Source organism: Rattus norvegicus, chromosome 1 (assembly GCF_021556685.1).
Source record: "Rattus norvegicus strain SHRSP/BbbUtx chromosome 1, alternate assembly SHRSP_T2T, whole genome shotgun sequence".
Lineage (NCBI taxonomy): Eukaryota > Metazoa > Chordata > Mammalia > Rodentia > Muridae > Rattus > Rattus norvegicus.
The window spans coordinates 190,998,824-191,017,377 of NC_141534.1; positions in this window are offsets into that span (position 1 = coordinate 190,998,824).

Consider the following 18,554-nt stretch of genomic DNA (forward strand, 5'->3'; position numbering starts at 1 on the left):
GAGCTATGCTGCACGGAGGAAGCACAGGGTGTCTCTAGAGTGCCACGGACTACACACTCAGCCCCTTACGGTGGGAAGAGTTGGGCTCTCAGGATCTAAAGCAGCAGCTCCCACGGATTAAGTTCCTTCTCCACACATCAGGGCCTGAGGGAACGTCTAGAACCAGCCTAGCCCTCAACAGGGGCAGAGTATTTAGAACAGGATATAGTATGTAGCGTGTACTACTTAAGTGATAGCTGTGAAGATGATGGTGATGATGATGGTGATGATGATGGTGGTGGTGGTGGTGATGATGATGGGGAAATGATGATGGTGATGATGATGGTGGTGGTGGTGGTGGTGATGACAGTAAAACTCTAGGATCTGAGCGAAGATCAGCGGACATTAGTTTACTTAATCTTCACAAACATAAAGACTTGTGCCTAACTCTCAGAAGTATAAGAAGTTCTGGGGAAGCATCTCCTTTAAGTCCTTTCTTCAGCAGACACAGGCTGGGATGTTGTCCTAGGATGGGAGTGATTGTCTCCTTTAGAAGCTGCTGCTACTTCATCCCGTGTCTGTCTGTCAGTCAGTGCCTTACACACTGCTTTCAGACCAGGCAGTCCGTCCATGCATAGATACTCACAGTACCCTGCATAGATACTTAAAAATAATAATGCCCTCCCATCATTTGAGAATCATGTCTTGTTCCTGCTGCTTTCTGAGTGTTCCTTAAAAGGTTTGTTGCTGGTTTTCCACCGCCAGAGTCTGACTTAGTCAACTTGGTGGGAGAACTTGGGCAGCAATCCTTTAAAGAAATTCCTTAGACATAATATGGCAGTGTATTCTTTTAATGCCAGAACCCAGGCCAATCTCTGTGATTTTGGACTTTGGTGTACATAGTGAGTTCCAGGCCAACCAGAGGTAGAGTGAGACCCTCTTAAAAAATCTTAGGTAAATTATTGAGTAGCCAGATGATGACTTCAACTCCTCCACCCTCCTCCTCCCTCCTGCCCTCCTTCCACCCTGCCCCTTCCTCCCCTCCACTCTGTCCCTCCTCTCTCCCCTTCACTCTCCCCCTCTTCCCTCCCCTCCCCTCTTCACTCCCCTATGATCTGTCCCTCCCCCTCCCATCTACTCTGTCCTTCCTTCCTCCCTCTCCTCCCCTCCCCCTTCCTCTAGTTCTACCCCCTTGTGGTGGAATTAACAATGTGGACTGAAGGACACCTGAGAGCATATCTCCAGGAATGAGCAAGACTGCATTTCCAGAGACAATTGTCTCAGTCTCTCGATGCATAGTAATCTGATGGCATTACCAGGAAGTGCTGAGGTAGGAAGTGGGCATACACAGAGGAAGCAGGTCACTGTAAGCATGCCTTCAAAGGGATCCTAGACTGTTTCTCTTTCTCTTGGCTTTCCAGCTACCATGGTGTGAACAGCTCACATCCATTACATGCTCCCACTGCTGTGAGATGCACATGAAGCCAACCAGCCATGGACTTGACCTCTTGGAAACCATGGGCCAAAATAAATCTTTCTTCATGTAAGTCAATTCTCATTACAATGATGGGAAAATTGGATAAGACGGCCTTTGTCTCAGACCTCCTTTCTGAGCATCAAAGAATCTGCCAAACACTTTTGCTTGCTTACCTCTGGGAAGTTCTATACCAACATGTCCAGCACCGAGACACTGATTTCTCAATTCCTCACAGCCAATCTATGTCTCTTAAAGTTTCCATGTCACCCAGCAGATTTTCCTTCTTCCAACTTCTCACGTTAATGACCTTGGAGTTGTCTCTGACCCTTCCCCTTTTCATTTTCTGTCCTTTTTTTTATTAAAAATATAATTGTAGTTTTATTTGTATGACCATTTGCATGCATGTACATATGTGTACCATGTGCATGCAGTACCCACAGAGACCAGAAGAGGGCATCAGTTTCTCTGGAACTGACGATTTAGGTAACTGTCAGCTGCCATGTGGATGCTGGGAATCGAACCCAGTGCTCTTAGCTGCTGAGCCGTCTCTCCAGCCCCATCTGTCTTTTCAGTCTATCACTATGTCTTGTTGGCCTTGCTCCCACATTCATCTCTGCCTTTCCTTTTCCTTGTCTCAGCTTCAGCTACAGTTGTCCTCACCACCCTTTCTTCCTGGTTATCTACTGCAGGGATCTCTGATCAACTCTCCTTGCCTTAATCTCTGCTCTTTGTCAAAGCGTTTTTTTGTGAGTGATCTTTCAAAAAAAAAAGGCATATAATTTCTTTTTCCTTTGGTTGTTGCCTAAGTGCAAAGTACTTTATTATGTCTCTTGTGTCCAAGGGATTTTTGGCTCATTCTTTCTCCACAAACCCACTCTGTCTACTCCTTTATCTTACTTATGCAGCCTCAAATGTCCCAGCCTTCTTTTCAAACTACTCCTTTATCAAAGCCCTTTCTGCTCGTCCTGCTTTGACCACTGTTACTCTGGTTTTGATAAGCCTCTTATTCTGGGTCTCGGCGTGTTGAATATCATCTTCCCAGAGTCTCTGTCTATAGTCGTTTCTTCCTTGCCTTCATTAGAAAATGATATTTTAATTTTTATCAAATAATTCTCTTTTTATTTTTAACTAACAGGATTATGAATTCGATGACAATAAATATCAGGAATATCAGATGTAGCAAAATAAGAAACATCAAACCAGAAGCAACAACAACATCTTAAGACATAATGTTAAACTTGATTTTTAGAGAAACAGAGTGTTGCCTGAGTCCTCCGTCCTGCCGGGCATCCCCCTTGGGGGCAGAGGGTGAGAAGGCACAGAATCAACAGCTCAGACTCCAGGAGTGGGTGAGACTGTGGCAGCAAACTCGTTTATTACTTCTCTGGGACTGCCCTTTATACCCTCCACCCACGTCCCATTGGTCTCAAGAAATAGTGTCCTCTAAGTGAAACAAGTGAAAGTTCCCAATTGGTTGTCATTGTTGCATCACCAATCTCTAGGCTCTCAGGCAGGCTTCAGTTTGTGTCCCCACCCCCTGTTCCCCGAGGAAGTTCCCTCTGTAGTTGCTCTGCAGCTTGGTGGCTGTTTACTGAAGTTTATGCAGAAGTGGCCACCATCTTGTTAGTGAGGCCTGCCATTCCTCCTACAACAATGAGTAAGAATTTGGTCTACGTATATTTCAAGAATGGCAGTAGAATGTACTTTTGCAAATTATCTTATTTGTGAAGTTCAAATTTAACTTATCATTCTTTATTTAATTTTGTAACCTCATCTCTAGTAACTATTACAATACTGGGCTCGCAGTTAGCTTAATGAGCATTGGTCCAGAGTTGGGTAGGTGACTTCAGAGGAGAAAGCAGTCTCAGGAAGGACCCTTTGCCCTGCTGTCTCCTGAATCTTTTTAGTTCCACTCAGACATCGCCTCCACCCTCCCTGACACACAACAACTGCTGACATACTTGCTATTTCTAAAAGTTTATGCCTTGGAGAATGTTTCTTAAGTGGAATTATAAGACACGCATCCTTTTGAGAGTAGCTTTTTCTCTTGTCAGTGCAATGCCCTTGAGAGCTGCTTAAATTGTATCAATAGTTTATTGATTTTTATCGTTGAGTGGTATTCTGAGTGGTATCCCAGGGCATGCATGTAGCACTGTTTGTTTAAGTTTCATCTTTTGAGGGACATTCTGATTGTTTGTGGTTTGGGGCTAACATCATAAAGTTGTTATGAATAATTGTGTAGAGGTTTTCACGTGGGGATGAATTTTAACTATTTAGAAACAAATTCCCAGGAGTACAATTTCAGGGTCATTAGCAGGTACCTATTTTCTTTCAGAGGTTTTTATTTATTTTTCTTATTTACTGTACCTGTGCATGGTTTCATGTGTGTAGGTGCACATGTATGTACAGATGTGCGTGTGTGTGAGCGTGCGCATGCGTGTGTGTGTGTGTGTGTGTGTGTGTGTGTGTGTGTGTGACTGCCTGCTTGTGGAGACTAAAGACCTACCTTTGGGGTCATCCTTCAGGAGAGAGCCACCTTAGTTTTTGAGATACAGTCTCTCTCAGGAGCCTGGGCTTCCTGATTCAGTTAAGCTGGCTGGCCAGCGAACCCCAGGACTCCTGTTCTCTGCCTTTCCAGTGCTGCCATCTCACCTGGACTCTTGTGATGGCTTCTAGGTTTTGATTTAAGGTCCTCATGCTTGTGCCCCAAGCGGCTTACGGATTGGACTCTCTCCAGCCCTCTATAATCTATTTTTCACAGAGTGGCTATGCTGTTTTACATTATAAAACATGTAAGGGACTGGCTTTTCCATGTCCTTGCCAGGATTTGGTATTGTCACAGTTTCTTCTTTTGCTGCTTTAATTAACGTGTGCTGGGACCTCACTGTAGTCTTAGCTCTCAGTTTCCAGACAGCTGCAGACGTCAAACTGTTTATGTGTGCTTTTTGTCATCTCTGTGCCCTCCTTGGCAGACTATCCGCACCTTTTTGCTTTCGATTATTTATATTATCCCTAAAAATTGCTTTAAGGTTTTTCTATTCTAAATGCAAGCCCTTTGCTAAATACAGTTACATTTTACTTTTTTAGTTTTCCCTCTCATCAGTGTTATCTCATAGAATAGGAAGCTGCCATTTTAAAGTCCAACTTATCAATTTACTCTTTTACAAGTCACGGTTTCGGCGACATTATTTGAGAGTTCCTGACCAGATCTCATGTCTCAAAGATTTCACTCTTTGTCTCAAGTATCCGTAGGTTTGCCTGTGATCTCGCAGAAATGTGTTCTCCATCAAATTACTTTTACGTCTCTGCTAAAAACCAATGGGCTGGGCTGGTAGTGTACCCAGAAGTACAGTGCTTCCGTAGCTCGTGTCAGCTGTAGGCTCAGTTCCACACGCCGCGGTTCAGAAAAAGAACGTTGATTGCGCCTGGGTGGCACCGGCTTGGGAGCTGCTCTTTTCCCCCATTGGCCTCTTCGTTGATCTCTCTGCTATCATTCCATCATTCATGCATAGAATCACTGTAGCTAGAGACAATCAGTCATCATAGGTGCAGTGACGCCTTAGTTTCTCTGAGTCAAAATTGTCTTAGTTACTTTAGTTCCGCAAGATCTTTGCTATAGTGAAGGTGCTACTCAGGGAACGTGCCCCACTTTCTGTTTATTTTGATTTTTGGCTTAATAGTTTTCAACATGATAGATGTACATATTTAATCAGGTTTATAACTCACTGCTTCATTTTTTGGAGGAATTATAAATTATTGTATGTTTTAAATTACATTTCCATGTGATCATTGTTAACTGGGAGGCAATTAGTTTTTGTACATAAGGACACACAGAGATACAATTGATGTTTTTGTGTCTCTGGAATCCATTTATTAGCTCACTTGGCTTTTGGTAGAGCCTTTGGGCTTTCTGGTAGACTATCATGAATCTGCCAATATGGACTGCTTTGTTTCTTCAATTTTAATGTTCCTTCCCTTCCCTTTCCTTTCTTTCCCTCCCTCCATTTTCTCTTTCTCTCTTCTTTTCTATTTTATCTTATTGCAATGGCCAGAGTTCCCAACATACTTCTATGAGCATTATGTTATACGGGTGGGTATTTTTTCTCATTTCTAATCACTGCATCTTTTAAAGTTTGGAATTGCATGAGGTAAAAGGGACACCAAACTCAGATGTCAAAATAAATTTAGCTTATGGTCAAACTATTCTGTAATATGCCATCTATGAGAGCTTAATGAAGTGGCTTTTGTCTTTATTCTTCTCATGTTTTCTCACCCCTGAGGCTGAGCACAGAGATTAGAAACACAGACTTCAGAACCTGGCTGCCTGGGCATGGAATCCCGCACAAATCTCATATATGTGACTCAGATCAAGTTTCTTCCTTTGTACGTCAGTTTCCTAGTCAGCCAGCTGGGAGAAGTCAGACCAGCTACTCCCTAAGTTTGTTACAAGGATGAGTAAATTAGCACAGTATCTGGTACAGAAGTGCTTTTGCTGTGAGATGTAAGTTAAATTGGACGTACTTAGCATAATGCAGATGCTTAGTAAAACGTTCTTAGTCCCATGGTAATGAAAAGAAGCCAAGTAGCACGAAGCAGAGTACATGCGAAGCAACAGTCTTCTCTGCTCTTTGGAGCCAGTGACTTTTAACTTGCTGAATGGTGCGGTGGTCTGAATGAGAATGGCCTCCATAGGCTCACATGCTTGAATACCTGGTCCCCAGCTGATGAAACTGTTGGGGAAGCATTAGGAGGTGCGTGATAGGAACCAGGCACTGAGGTTTCAAAAGCTTATGCCATTTTCCAGTCTCTCTCTCTCTCTCTCTCTCTCTGTGTGTGTGTGTGTGTGTGTGTGTGTGTTTTTCTTCCTTCTCTCTTCCCAACCCTCTGCTACTTGTGGGTAAAGATGTTTACTCGCAGCTATTGTTCCAGTACCGTGCCTGTCTGCTGGCCGCTATACTGGTCACGGACTCACCTTCTGAAACTGCAAGTCTTTAGTCTCTTCTACAAGTTTCTTTGGTCACAGTGCTTGTCACAGCAATTGAAATGTAACAAAGGCAAGTAATTTTTTAAAAGCATGTAATTGACTTCCTTCATTTACTTACTTATTTATTTACTTACTTACTTACTGATGCATGTGTTATAAAGAGAAGCAGTTGGAAGAATTTTATAACCTGGACAGATACTGAAATCGAACATGCGGCACTTTTTAATCCTTAATATTCATAGTGAATTAAGTTATTATTGCCTAATACTACTAAATATTTAAAGGCATTATAAAGTCTAATATATATACAAATAGTGAAAAGATACCGATTCTTGTTTTTTTATAGCAATGACAATTACTACTAGTAAGGTTATTTTCAGTAATACAGAGTCAAATATTCTTGATTTGTTTTCTTAATGCTTGATTTTTCTAATAAAAACCAGTTTAAAAAGAGAGAAGAAAACACAGCTATTTTTGAAGATTTTAACTCCTAATAGCTCCTTTTTTCTTCCTCAAAAGTACATTGCCAGTGTTCTTCCCACAGGGCTATATTCACTTGTATCGCTCTGCTTTTACATTAATAGCAGAGGTTATCTCTGTGTTATGAAATTACTTTCTTCTCGCGCCAGACCTGAACATCTATGGACAAAGATAGTATGTGGTGATGTAATGTACTCCCGATGCATCGGCTTCATGTATTATCTATTTATATCCTACATGGCTGTGGAAGACTCTGCTCGTCATTACTATTCACCCTCAGTTTTCCAATATGGCAGATGGGTTCTTATGCCACCAGCAACTGCTAACAAAGAAACAAATGAAAGGTTTGCTGTCACTATGTTTTGTTCCCTGAAACACTACGCAGAGCCTACAAAGGTCTTGTTTTATTTCCTTGTATTTGTTCTGCTTGACTTTCTCATAGTCACCAAGTGTTCACAAGCTCTATCAAACCCTTCACTCTAGTCCAACCCTCCTGCACCAGGGAACGTCTGGCCTTATACTATTTTCTGTCATACTGCGGCCAAGACAGTAACACAGCGATGGCTCCTTTTCTAGTTCTTATCCAGCTCAGCCCACTCCTATGGCAGCCATCACTCACCTGTGCTTTCCTTCCATTGTTTCCCCCTTTTACCTTTCAGTGATTTTGGTCACTTCCCTTTCCTAGCCCTGCTTCTTCTCAGCCATTCATCTGTCCTCCTCAGCAGTCCATCTAAAGTAGTATTGCTATTACTCTGTCAATTTTTGGCTCATTATAAATTAGCATTTTCAAGTGTTCTCATTTACATAGGGCACCCCAAAGATAACTTGATCCATGTCCAAAAGGGCACTTGTTGTAATGCATATATGATTGAGGCAAAGCTCTTGCAGGGAATAGCAAGCTAAGGGCAGCTGATTATAATGAAAGGCTTAAGTAAGGTATGAATGCTTCAGGCCTGACAAGAAACATAGATTGAAAGAATAGATGGTTGAGGCCGGCAGAAAAAAACTGTCCATGAGCAGAGAAACCTTTCCTAGAGCCATGCTAGTCAAAGTACAGGCGTTAGAAAAGCAAGTTCTGTGTTTTAAGTGGCAGTAGCTCACTCTGTTGACAGGTCATAAGTCAAGAAACAAGCTTAATAAAGAATGCATTGAAAAGCATCATTTTGACACAAGGCTATAAACCAGGCACCAAAAGAATGGGACCTAGGGAGGTTTGTGAACATATTATTGTGTTGGTATTGGATGTTGAACTTGGAAGTCTACATATTTCAGATTTATGAAGCAATGTCTAGGCATCAAGGCCTTGGTTCTACTCCAAAGTCCCATGTATTATCTAAATGAGCCCATGTGGATCAATTGCCTGCCCTTTGGCTTTTATTGTGCATTCTTCCTTCATTAATTCCTGTTGAACATGAGCTTGAATTACCTCGTCAGATTGACCAGCACCCTTTCCATACCTGGGTTTGGTTCTACTAGATACTAAAATAGTTGGGTTGGGGGAATCTGGGATCCCATGTTGCTTTATGTAGTGGGTGTGACTTTCTATTTATCTTCTCTTGGATTTACCTGTGACCTTCCCACTCTTGTCTTGGGTCCTTTGGGATCTATATAGCTTCAGTGGGAATTCTTTGTGAAACTGGTTGATTGCTTGGCTATTGGCCAATCTTGACTCAACTCTGGTACATACTTTTCCCAACTCACCGTCTTCTCTACTACATGAGGTGCTTCACAGGTCCTCTCATTCAATCTCCACGTGTATGGTCTAATACTTTCTTTTTCTCTTAGTAGTAGAATTTAAGGATGGAAGAACCTTCTCATGAAACTCTTCAGTGAGGGCCAGTGAAGACTTTTGACAGATACCCTCATGATTCAGAAGTGTAGTTTCTCTCCGTATGCACCTTGGTTTAGTCTTCTCATGTACCTACACCAGGATTCTGTGGGTTAAGCAACTTATAAAGAATAGAAAGTTGTGGAGGATGGAGAGTACTGGATTTGTGATGAGGACAGTTCTCCTCTTCCTCCCTGCGTCCACAGATGGTGTCCTCACACGGTGAGGGTGGAGGGGTGACAGAGAGCAGCTGTCCATTTCAGGAATAGTGATACCCATGAGTGTGGAGCTCTCATGCCCTAGTCTCTTCCAAAGCCTCCCCACTTTAGTGCTGCTGTCTTGGGGATTAAGTTTTGGAGGACACGCAAACATTCCTGAGAACTGCTGAACATAGTTTTCCTTTGTTCTTTTTTCAGTTATTCTGTGGAGTAGCAGCAGAGACCAGAATGACATCGAGCGGTGGGGGAAGCTGATTCAACACCCAGTTTGTTCATCACTGTAGCGGGAGAAGGGAGCTGGAAGGTCTGAGCTCTATAGGTGGGGCTCGTCTCTCGTCAACAGCCACCCTTTTCTGCATTCTGCTGTAACCTTCTTTGCTTCTTTGAGCACCACAGGCTCATGGCTTACTCCAACAAGCCCTCTGCTCAAACAGGAATCACTAAATGTAAACAGTTCCCCATAGCATCACTAATTCAAAGTCTCTCTCTCTTCTAAGGGACTTCTCTTCTCCCCCAGTGAAAGCTTGCAATGCAAACAGCATGTTCTGTCCCTTGGAACCCAGGGGGAAATGGGGTCATCGCCATAGCTTCACTTGGTTTTAGTGGTTTGCTTCCCTTACTGACTCAGAAGTGGCTTCGCCGAGCAATAACGTGACAGACCCCTGCTAGCTTTAACTTTACTGCAAGAGACATTTGTGATTTATGATCGCCTTGGTAACATTTTAAAGGTAGAATTGGAGACAACCTTGTCTAGCTTGACTTAGTGGAAGTTACCCTGTCACTTGGGCTGCATAGGTGTGTGACATCAAAACTCTATACGCAGATCACATGTTTAACCTCTTCCTGTTCATCTTTTCATGCTCTCTCTTTCTGCTTCTCCCAGATCATGCCAACTTTCATGTTGCCTCCAATCTCCTTTCTCCATGTCTCAGTCCATATTAAATTTTTATGCTGCAAATATTCCTGTTCTCAGGGAGGCAGATGTGTTGTTTGTCCACTGTCTGTAGTTGATGCTCCACAAAGAAGCCCTCTAGTTTTTTGCAAAATTCATTGCTTCACTGGTAGCCTATCATATGGAGGAAAAAAAAATGAGCCTGGTTTAGTAACACTAGGGAAGGATTTCTCTAACTTGATTCCTGTGAGACATCTGCTATTCTTGCTGGTTGAACACCTGTTCTTCATTTTAATAACATAATCCTTATCTTCCTGAGGGAATCACTGCTTTCTTCCATAATAAGACTAGTTATTATTTTTAGGTAGTTATGTGATCTCAGTGTGGCAACTGGAAGCAGGCATGTTTTTATGATATTGAGCGCTCCTTCATGCGTGCTAAAATGGAGGCCGTTGGAAGCCAGGTTGCTTCTGTGAAGGGTCTACTTGCTTGAGAAAGCACGCAGCGGAGGAAAGCAAGGCCCAGAGATGAGGACTGTTAAACTGGATCCAGCACCATCCAATGAATCTTGGATTTAGCTGTGCCTGAAGCTGTAGTAACTACTGCTTACTGTATAGGTATGCAAGATCACGATACTGCCCCCCTTTTAATGTAAGCTAGAATCCAAAGTACCCCACGTTCCACAGCCAATTGTTTCATTTAAATCCCCCTCCGAATTCTAGGCTGTTCGCATCAACAACAAACTTTGTAACACACCGTCAGGCATTTGTTCAAAGTTTATTTGTGTCTTTTACCTCTTCTTCCTTCCAAGGGCCATTTTAGATCTCAACAGTACTCTGCCTACGACCCATGCTTTCAACACTGACAATGCACCTGGGAATCAGAAACACATTTTGTTCATGTTTCTGAAATGGGTTTTCATGTGTAAGAAGTCATAATGCACAGCCAGAATGCTGAAAAACATGTGGGCCAGCATGGAGGTCTGTTGTTCTATGTTAGCAATTCTTAGCTTCTGATGAGTTTCTTAGTTTGGGTTTTACTGCTGTGAACAGATACCATGACCAAGGCAAGTCTTACAAAGGACAACATTTAATTGAGACTGGCTTACAGGCTCAGAGTTTCAGTCCATTATCATCAAGGCGGGAATATGGCAGCATCTAGGCAGGCATGGTGCAGGCAGAGCTGAGAGTTCTACATCTTCATCTGAAGGCTACTAGTGGAAGACTGACTTCCAGGTAGCTAGGATGAGGGTCTTAAAGCCCATACCCACAGTGACAAACCTACCCCAACAAGGCTATACCTATTCCAACAGGGTCACATCTAATAGTGCCACTCTCTGGGCCAAGCATATACAAACCATCACAATGAGTTTGTACATTTCACTAAGAAATGAATATTATATAGGATGTGACCCCCTTGAATAGGTAAATAACAACGACAATCTAGTTTTTGTTCAGGGTGAGTCACCCCATTGGATTTCTAAGGTGTCTATTGCCATGACAAAGCATGATGACTAAGGCAAATTATAAAACAATAAATTTAATTTGAGGTTCATGATTACAGAGGGTTAGAATCTATAACCACCATGGCGGGCAAGCATCGTGCTGGAACATCCTGAAACACAACCGTGAAGCCCAGAGAGGGCTGTCTGGGAATGGCGTGAATCCTTTGAAATCTCACACACATCCTTAGGACATACGTCTTCCGACGAGGCCTCACTTACTAAGCCTTCCTAAGCAGTTACATCAATTTGAGACTAAGTTTTCAAATATATGAATCTATGGGGGCCTTTCTCATTCAGACCACCACATAGGACAACCCATTCTAAGTCCTACTTGAGCAGAGAAGGAGAGGAAGAGGGAGAGAGAGAAGCAGAAAGAGAGAAGAGAGTGAAAAAGGAGATGAACAGGAAGAGGTTAAACATGTTTCCTGTCTATACTCTTGTTGATCAGAGTATGCCTTCTGCCTTTTACCTTTGACCTCAGGATACCACAGCAAGCCCTGCATTAAAATTCTAGGATGTAGGGGATGAAGTTATGGCTTAGCCAACAAAGTGCTTCCTGCACAAGTATAAAGACCTAAATTAAATACCCAACATCCTCATTAAAAACCTGGGCATAACAGTGTAAGCCTTTAACTCCAGCACCAGGGGGAGTAGAGAGAGGAGACCCTTGTGGCTTGTTTAATAGTCAGTCTAGTCAAATTAATGAGAGACCCTGTCTCAAAAATAAGGTGGAATATCTTTAGTTAAAAGACATAGAGAAGCCCTCGTAATTGAGCTGTAACTGAGTTGAAAGTCATCAATGGTTGCACACAGCTGTGGACGGAGAAAGCTACAATACTGACTTGTTAGGCCTCCTAGTGCCCTCTGGTACAATCATGGCATGATTCAGAGAAAACGAACCATTTGCTGAATGGATTTAAGGCTCACTTCACAATAGATACTTCAAGCTCAGCATTGTAAACCTAGGTGGCACTCCACGGGCAGGAATATGTCAAATTATTATTGCTTGTTTTGGTGTCCAGGTGTATTGACAAACTGCCTTTAAAGCCCATACCCACAGATCAGTGCTATTCTTAGTCTTGCTCAGATGAAGGCATTCATTTACTTATTTGCTTATTTGTTTGTTCATCTATTTATTTATGTATTTATTAATTTTAGGCAGGGTCTTTCTATGTCACTTGACTGCACCCTATATGTAAATCAGGCTGGCCTCGAACTCACAGAGATCTACCTGTTTCTGCTTTCTGAATGCTAAGATTAAAGGCTGTGCCACCATGCTTGGCTGAGAAGCTGCTTTTCCCAATGGGCAGGCGTTAATGCAGAGACTCATAACTGGGAGAAGTGCTGGGAATCAGTGACTCTTGAGTACCCACCCCACAGCATGTGGGACACCATGAAAGAGGGGGAAGGAAAGAATGGAAAGGCTGAAGGATGGGAGGAATGTTATAGGACATCATCCTGTAGACACAGCATGACTATTGTACTCATGAACACACAGCAGCTCTGGTTACCTGCAGAAGGTCTACACAAGTTTGGACCCTTCAACATTCCATCATGGACTGGAGATGGGTTTGGGAGGCCTTGTTGCTCCCTGAGGGTCTCATTGGCCATTAATAGGTACTGAGGAAAGAGGAGCCATTTTCCTCAGTGGTATAGCCCATGCTAGCTGCCCAGCCAGTAGCTAGTCACCCATCCGTCTTCATATGTACACGTCTCATTAGACTGTGGATCATACGTGCACACATATGCACACTATTAAAGTGGAAAGTGAACCTGTTGTGAAGAAGAGGCTCAATGGTAGTGGGGGAGGGGGAGGTAGAGTTATAGAGTTGCTCAATGGGAGTGGGGAAGGGGAAGGTAGAGTTATATAGGTGTGTATGATCAAAATGCATTTAAAACATTGTTAACGGTTAAAAATCATTTTAAAATATCTTGGAGCATGATTGAGGAAGACAATTAAAGTTGCTCTCCAGCCTCTGTGTGTCTGTACACACAGATCACTCCCTGCACACATTTCAGGACCTACAATTTTAGCACTGCCTTATGCTACAATGATACCATTCACAAGCTCTTCACTGAGCATCAAACCTCTCTCCCCACTTCTATACAGGCATGTGAAAATCAACATACAAAAATACACTCATGCCCCTTTTTCTCAAGATGCCACTCTCAGTTTCTACTTGACAGCACATTGGCCTACTTGTTTAAGACAGAAACCAATGAAGGCATCTGCACCCACTTTAGACGTTTGCTTATGCTAGCAAGTCACCATGTCCCATAGATCCTTCCTTTGGATGCCAGGCCCACTGTTTTTTCTCTCCAAACCCACAATCACAGTCTCTATTAAGGCTTTCATAACAGCTCATCTGTAATGACAGCCTTCATCTGAGAAGTAGACTTTCTGCCCTTTGGAGCCCTCTTCAAACTCAACTCCAGACTTCAGCTAGACAGATTACCCCAGAGCATTAATCATTATCAGACCATGCCCTGATCAGATCTCTGTGACTCTTTCTGGATTTACTCTGAGGTTCTGTCACCTTATTCTCAACACACAACTTCTTGTGATCTTTCTCTTGGCAACTTCTCTTTTGTTTTCACGAGCAAATCTCTCATCCGGCATCTATCAAGTGGTAGGAAGTAATCTTTCCTGACACTGGGGATGTAATGGTAAATGGAAGCAAATGTTCTGACCTACTGGACCTTCATCCTACCTGGGGAAAGAGTTCCTATCAGAAGGCAGCTCATACAATGCTCTGAAAGGAATCCAGAAAGGCGTGAGGAATGAGAGAAGAGGGTGACTCAGTTGAGAAGATATAAATAGAATATTTTATTAAGGAAGTGCTGTTGGAACCCAGATTGGCAGAGGCATGGGGATAGAGGAAAGGGAAAGTAGGTGCAAGGGTCCTAATATTGTTTCAAAGGATATCAGGCTGGAGCAGACTCAGGAGGAAAAAGAAAATGGGTCAAGGGAAAAAAATACACAGGGACTTGGCAGACGGCGCAGTGGCTGGTTCTGCCCTCAGCAAGATGGAAAACCATTGGATTGTTCTGAGTATAAATGATATGCTTGGACTCAGGCTTTAGAAACGAGCCACCTAGATCCTAGAGTGTGCTGTATATAACTCCTTCTGCATTCTCCCCTTAATCCACATCAGCCTTCGCCTTACTTTGTCATCTCTTCAAAGGACTGCAGTGGCACTATCTAATCTCTGTGTTTTAGTAGTACTGTCACTATAAGGGTTTGTTGGGTAAATGAAGGTGATGGAGGCCCCTCTGTCAGGAGAAGTCAGGGAAGCATATGCCCCCTTAATAACTCAAGGTTTTCTAGTGGGCATTACCTGCCAGGCATTTCATTCAGTACTTCTGGTGGGTTCTGTTGTTCAGTCCTTAGAACAACACTGTGATGCTGATTCTATATACGTTCATTTTACAGAGGAGGACACAAATCACAGGAAAGGGCAGGGAGTATCTAAGATTATGCAGCTGGGGTGGTGGCAGGACTCGAACCATGCAAGCAGAGTTCAGGGGTTTCAACCTGGATGTGAATTAACTTCCCATGTGTCAGGGGACTTGGGTTATAATTGTAGCCCTGCCTTGGAGCTTGGGAAAGTAACTAAGTGTTGTGTACTCAATTTCCTCATTTGAGGAAGGAGATTATGAGCATGTATAAACAGTGCATGTTATCGTCCAGTTTTAAGTCTCACACTCAGGCAGTCATCTGATTCTAATGATTCTACCTTTTTATTTTGAAACAAGTACAGGAGCATCAAATATGCCACAAGCACACACACACACACACACACACACACACACACACACACACACACACACACTTACATGTGTATGTGCATATGTGTAGAGGTCAACATTAGGTGTCTTTATCAATTTTCTCTACTTCAGTTTTTGAGCTAGGTCCTCTGACTGAACCCAAAGCTCATGGATTTGGTTAGGCTGTGTCCTGGTTGGTACTTTTTCAACCTGACACAAGAGTTATCTGGGAAGAAGAATGGCGATGAGAAAATGCCTCCACTAGATTGCCTGCAGGAAGTCTGTAGGGCATTTTCTCGATGAGCGATTGACATGTGAGGGTCAAGCCAACTGTGAGCAGTACTACCCCGAGATAAGGGTCCGAGTGTAGAAGGAAGGTTGAATAGCCATGGAGAGCAAGCCAGGAAGCAGAGTCCCTCCAGGGAATCTGCTTCAGTTAATGCCTTGATTTTTTCCCCTTGACTTCAATTCATGATGAACAGCTATGACATGAAATAATGTCTTTCCTTCTCAAGGTGTTTTAGTTATGGTATTTATCACAACAATAGAAACCCTAACTAAGCCTGGATGGTTGGCTATTGAACCAGAAGGGATCCTCTTGTCTCTGCCTTCTCTGTGCCTGGCTTTTTATACAGATTTTGGAAACTCAACTAGGTCTTTATGCCTGTGACCAATTTAGCTTCCCACCCCTAGTGTTTTTTTTCTTTGACAGAATCTGATTATCTTACTATGTAGTTCCTCAGCCCTCCTAACTCCACCCCCCCCCAAACACTGGTATGACAGACTTTTGCACCACCGTGCTTGACTTCTGGACACTTCTAGGTCTGCCTATTTTTTTTTTAGAACTCCAGATTGGAGGAACTATCTCTTTAACAGAAAAAAAAATGTAGAAATGCGGTCTTAGACAATAAGCATAACTGTGTCCCATTGAGGTTATAGAATATGCTCAAACTCAAATGTCTGAATCAAGGTAGGTTTACGCTTGGGATTCAGGAAGTTACTTGAGTGTAGAACAAATACTTGCCTAGAGGCATTAGGTGAAGGAGGCTGATGTGCTCTCCTGGCTGGTCCATTGAGTGAGAATTTCTCTAGTGACTGGAAACAAAGCTTCCTTTGGTGATAGATGAAAAAGACTGATGTTCTGTTAGAGCAAACCAATGAAATCAAGAAAGATCTACCAGAACGGACACTGGGACTTTTCAGATAAGACAACCAGAACTCAAGAATGCTGGAAGCAGAGTCTGCCCAGCCATGGGGAACCTAGAGAAACAGATTGTAACCAAAGATTCCCAGGCCTCCAACTCCCTGTACTTCCAAACATCTGTCTTGAGTGTTACAACTTTAAGCTCCCCAGAGAGAAGGTCAACTGGAAGATCATGTAAGAGGGTCACATTGGCTGAGATCCAACCCTGGGGGAAGGGGACTGTCTTACTCAGGGTTTTACTGCTGTAAACAGACATCATGACCAAGGCAATTCCTATAAAGAACAACATTAATTGGGGCTGGCTTACAGGTTCAGAGGTTCAGTCTAGTATCGTCAAGGTGGGGGAAGCATAGCAGCATCCAGGCAGTCATGGTAAAGGAGGAGCTGAGAGTTCTGCATCTTTATCTGAAGGCTGCTAGTGAAAGATTCATTCCCAAAAAGCTAGGACAAGAGTATTAAAGCCTACACCCACAAGGCCACACCTACTCCTACAGGGCTGCACATTCCAACAGTGCCATTCCCTGGGCCACACAAATACAATCCATTACAGGGACTAAGAGAAGGAGATGGTCAGGGCTCATAGACAGAATCTTGAGATCCTACTGCAAACCCTAGCCAGTTATGAAGACAAAAACAAACCTAAATATAATAAATAGTTAACTGATCATGGATATAAACACTGACAAAAAATACCCCAAGCCAAATTGCTTAATATAGTTGACTTCTTTATAGAATTCGGGTTTATGGTTAGCATTTAATTTACTCCTAATTGTGCTGCTATAATCTGGGAAAATGTTGATTCTCAAAATATTTAGAAGTTTATGCCCAAAGGGCTGAACTTCAGAACATCTCCGAGTTAAGTCCTCACTGGAGAATGTCTTTAAGTTCCTTAAGAAGTTTCAGTGACTTGCTTCCATGTATCAATGAGAAGGGATTGCTTTACTTCGTCATTTCTTTATTAGTATTGATTAGTTTGTATTCCTCAGCCTTGTCTTTTAGAAAGATAACACTTCAGCTCTCACAAGTTATGTATTCTTTCCTTTCCCCTTACCTTCTCTCTTTCTTCTTCCCTCCCTCGGTCTCCCTCCCCTCCCTGTCTCTCTTTATATTCCTCCATCCCTGTTCTTTTCTTTGTTCCTTTTCTTCCTCCCTCCCTTTGTCTGCCCCTTCCTTTCCCTTCCCTCCCCCTCCCTTCTTGCCTTCTCTCCTCCCCCTTTTTCTTCTCTCCTTCTTTCTCCATTTTTGTTTCCCCCTCTCCTCCTGTTTTCTTCGTTCATCCGTCCTCTTCCTCCAGCTCTCCTTCTTGATGCAAGACTCCATGCGGGCTAGCCTGGATTTACTTTGTAGCTCTGGCTGACTTTGGATTCACAATCTTTATTTGTCATTCATCTCCCCTAGTGCTGAGATTACAATTGTGTGTCTCTTCACCTGGCTCAGACACCGTTTTGAGCAATCTGGAGAAGGCTATGAAGGAGATTCTCCTTAGATCTCCTCTCACTAGCCCCACTGAATCCACAACCAAGTACATGTTTATGGGCAGCACCAGCCGATGGGCACTGGAGTGGACAGGCTCTGCAGGCAGCTGCTTTACTACCTTGCTACTGTGATAATAGATGTCCTGAAAAACACACTCACATTTTCTAAAGGATATGTTTAAAATACTCAGCAAGCTGGTACAGATGCCCCTTGACTTAGAATGTGTTATTTTCCTGTAAACTTACTCTATGTTGAAAATAGTATAACTCATCTGTGCATTTAGTCTTCTTAATCTACCCCACACCATCGCCTGTCAACACAGTACATCGCATGGTCGCTATCCTTGTGATTTTTGTGGCTGATTGGGAAAAGAGCAAAATTGATTGGACATACAGCTGCTACTGACTATACAGTGACTATGCTCAGTCCTTAGGTTGAAAAATTCTAAGTTGAATGCCAGTAAATCAAGGACTGTGTGCACAGTGACTTCCCTAGAGTGGTACCTGGGAAGTTCAAAATGAATTGAGGAATCTCAGCAGGGCCCTCAAGCTTTTTAAAACACCATACAGCAAAACCTGTTTAAATGTGTTTTTGCTGTCTACATTGTTATACATCAGACGAAGAGGCAGAATGTGTGGTTAGCTTTCACAGATAACTTTGACTTTCACTTCTATTCCATGTTATCACTTCCTGCCCAGACTCAGGCATCTGAGACAATTCTGGAGGAAGCCATGCAGAGGTCAG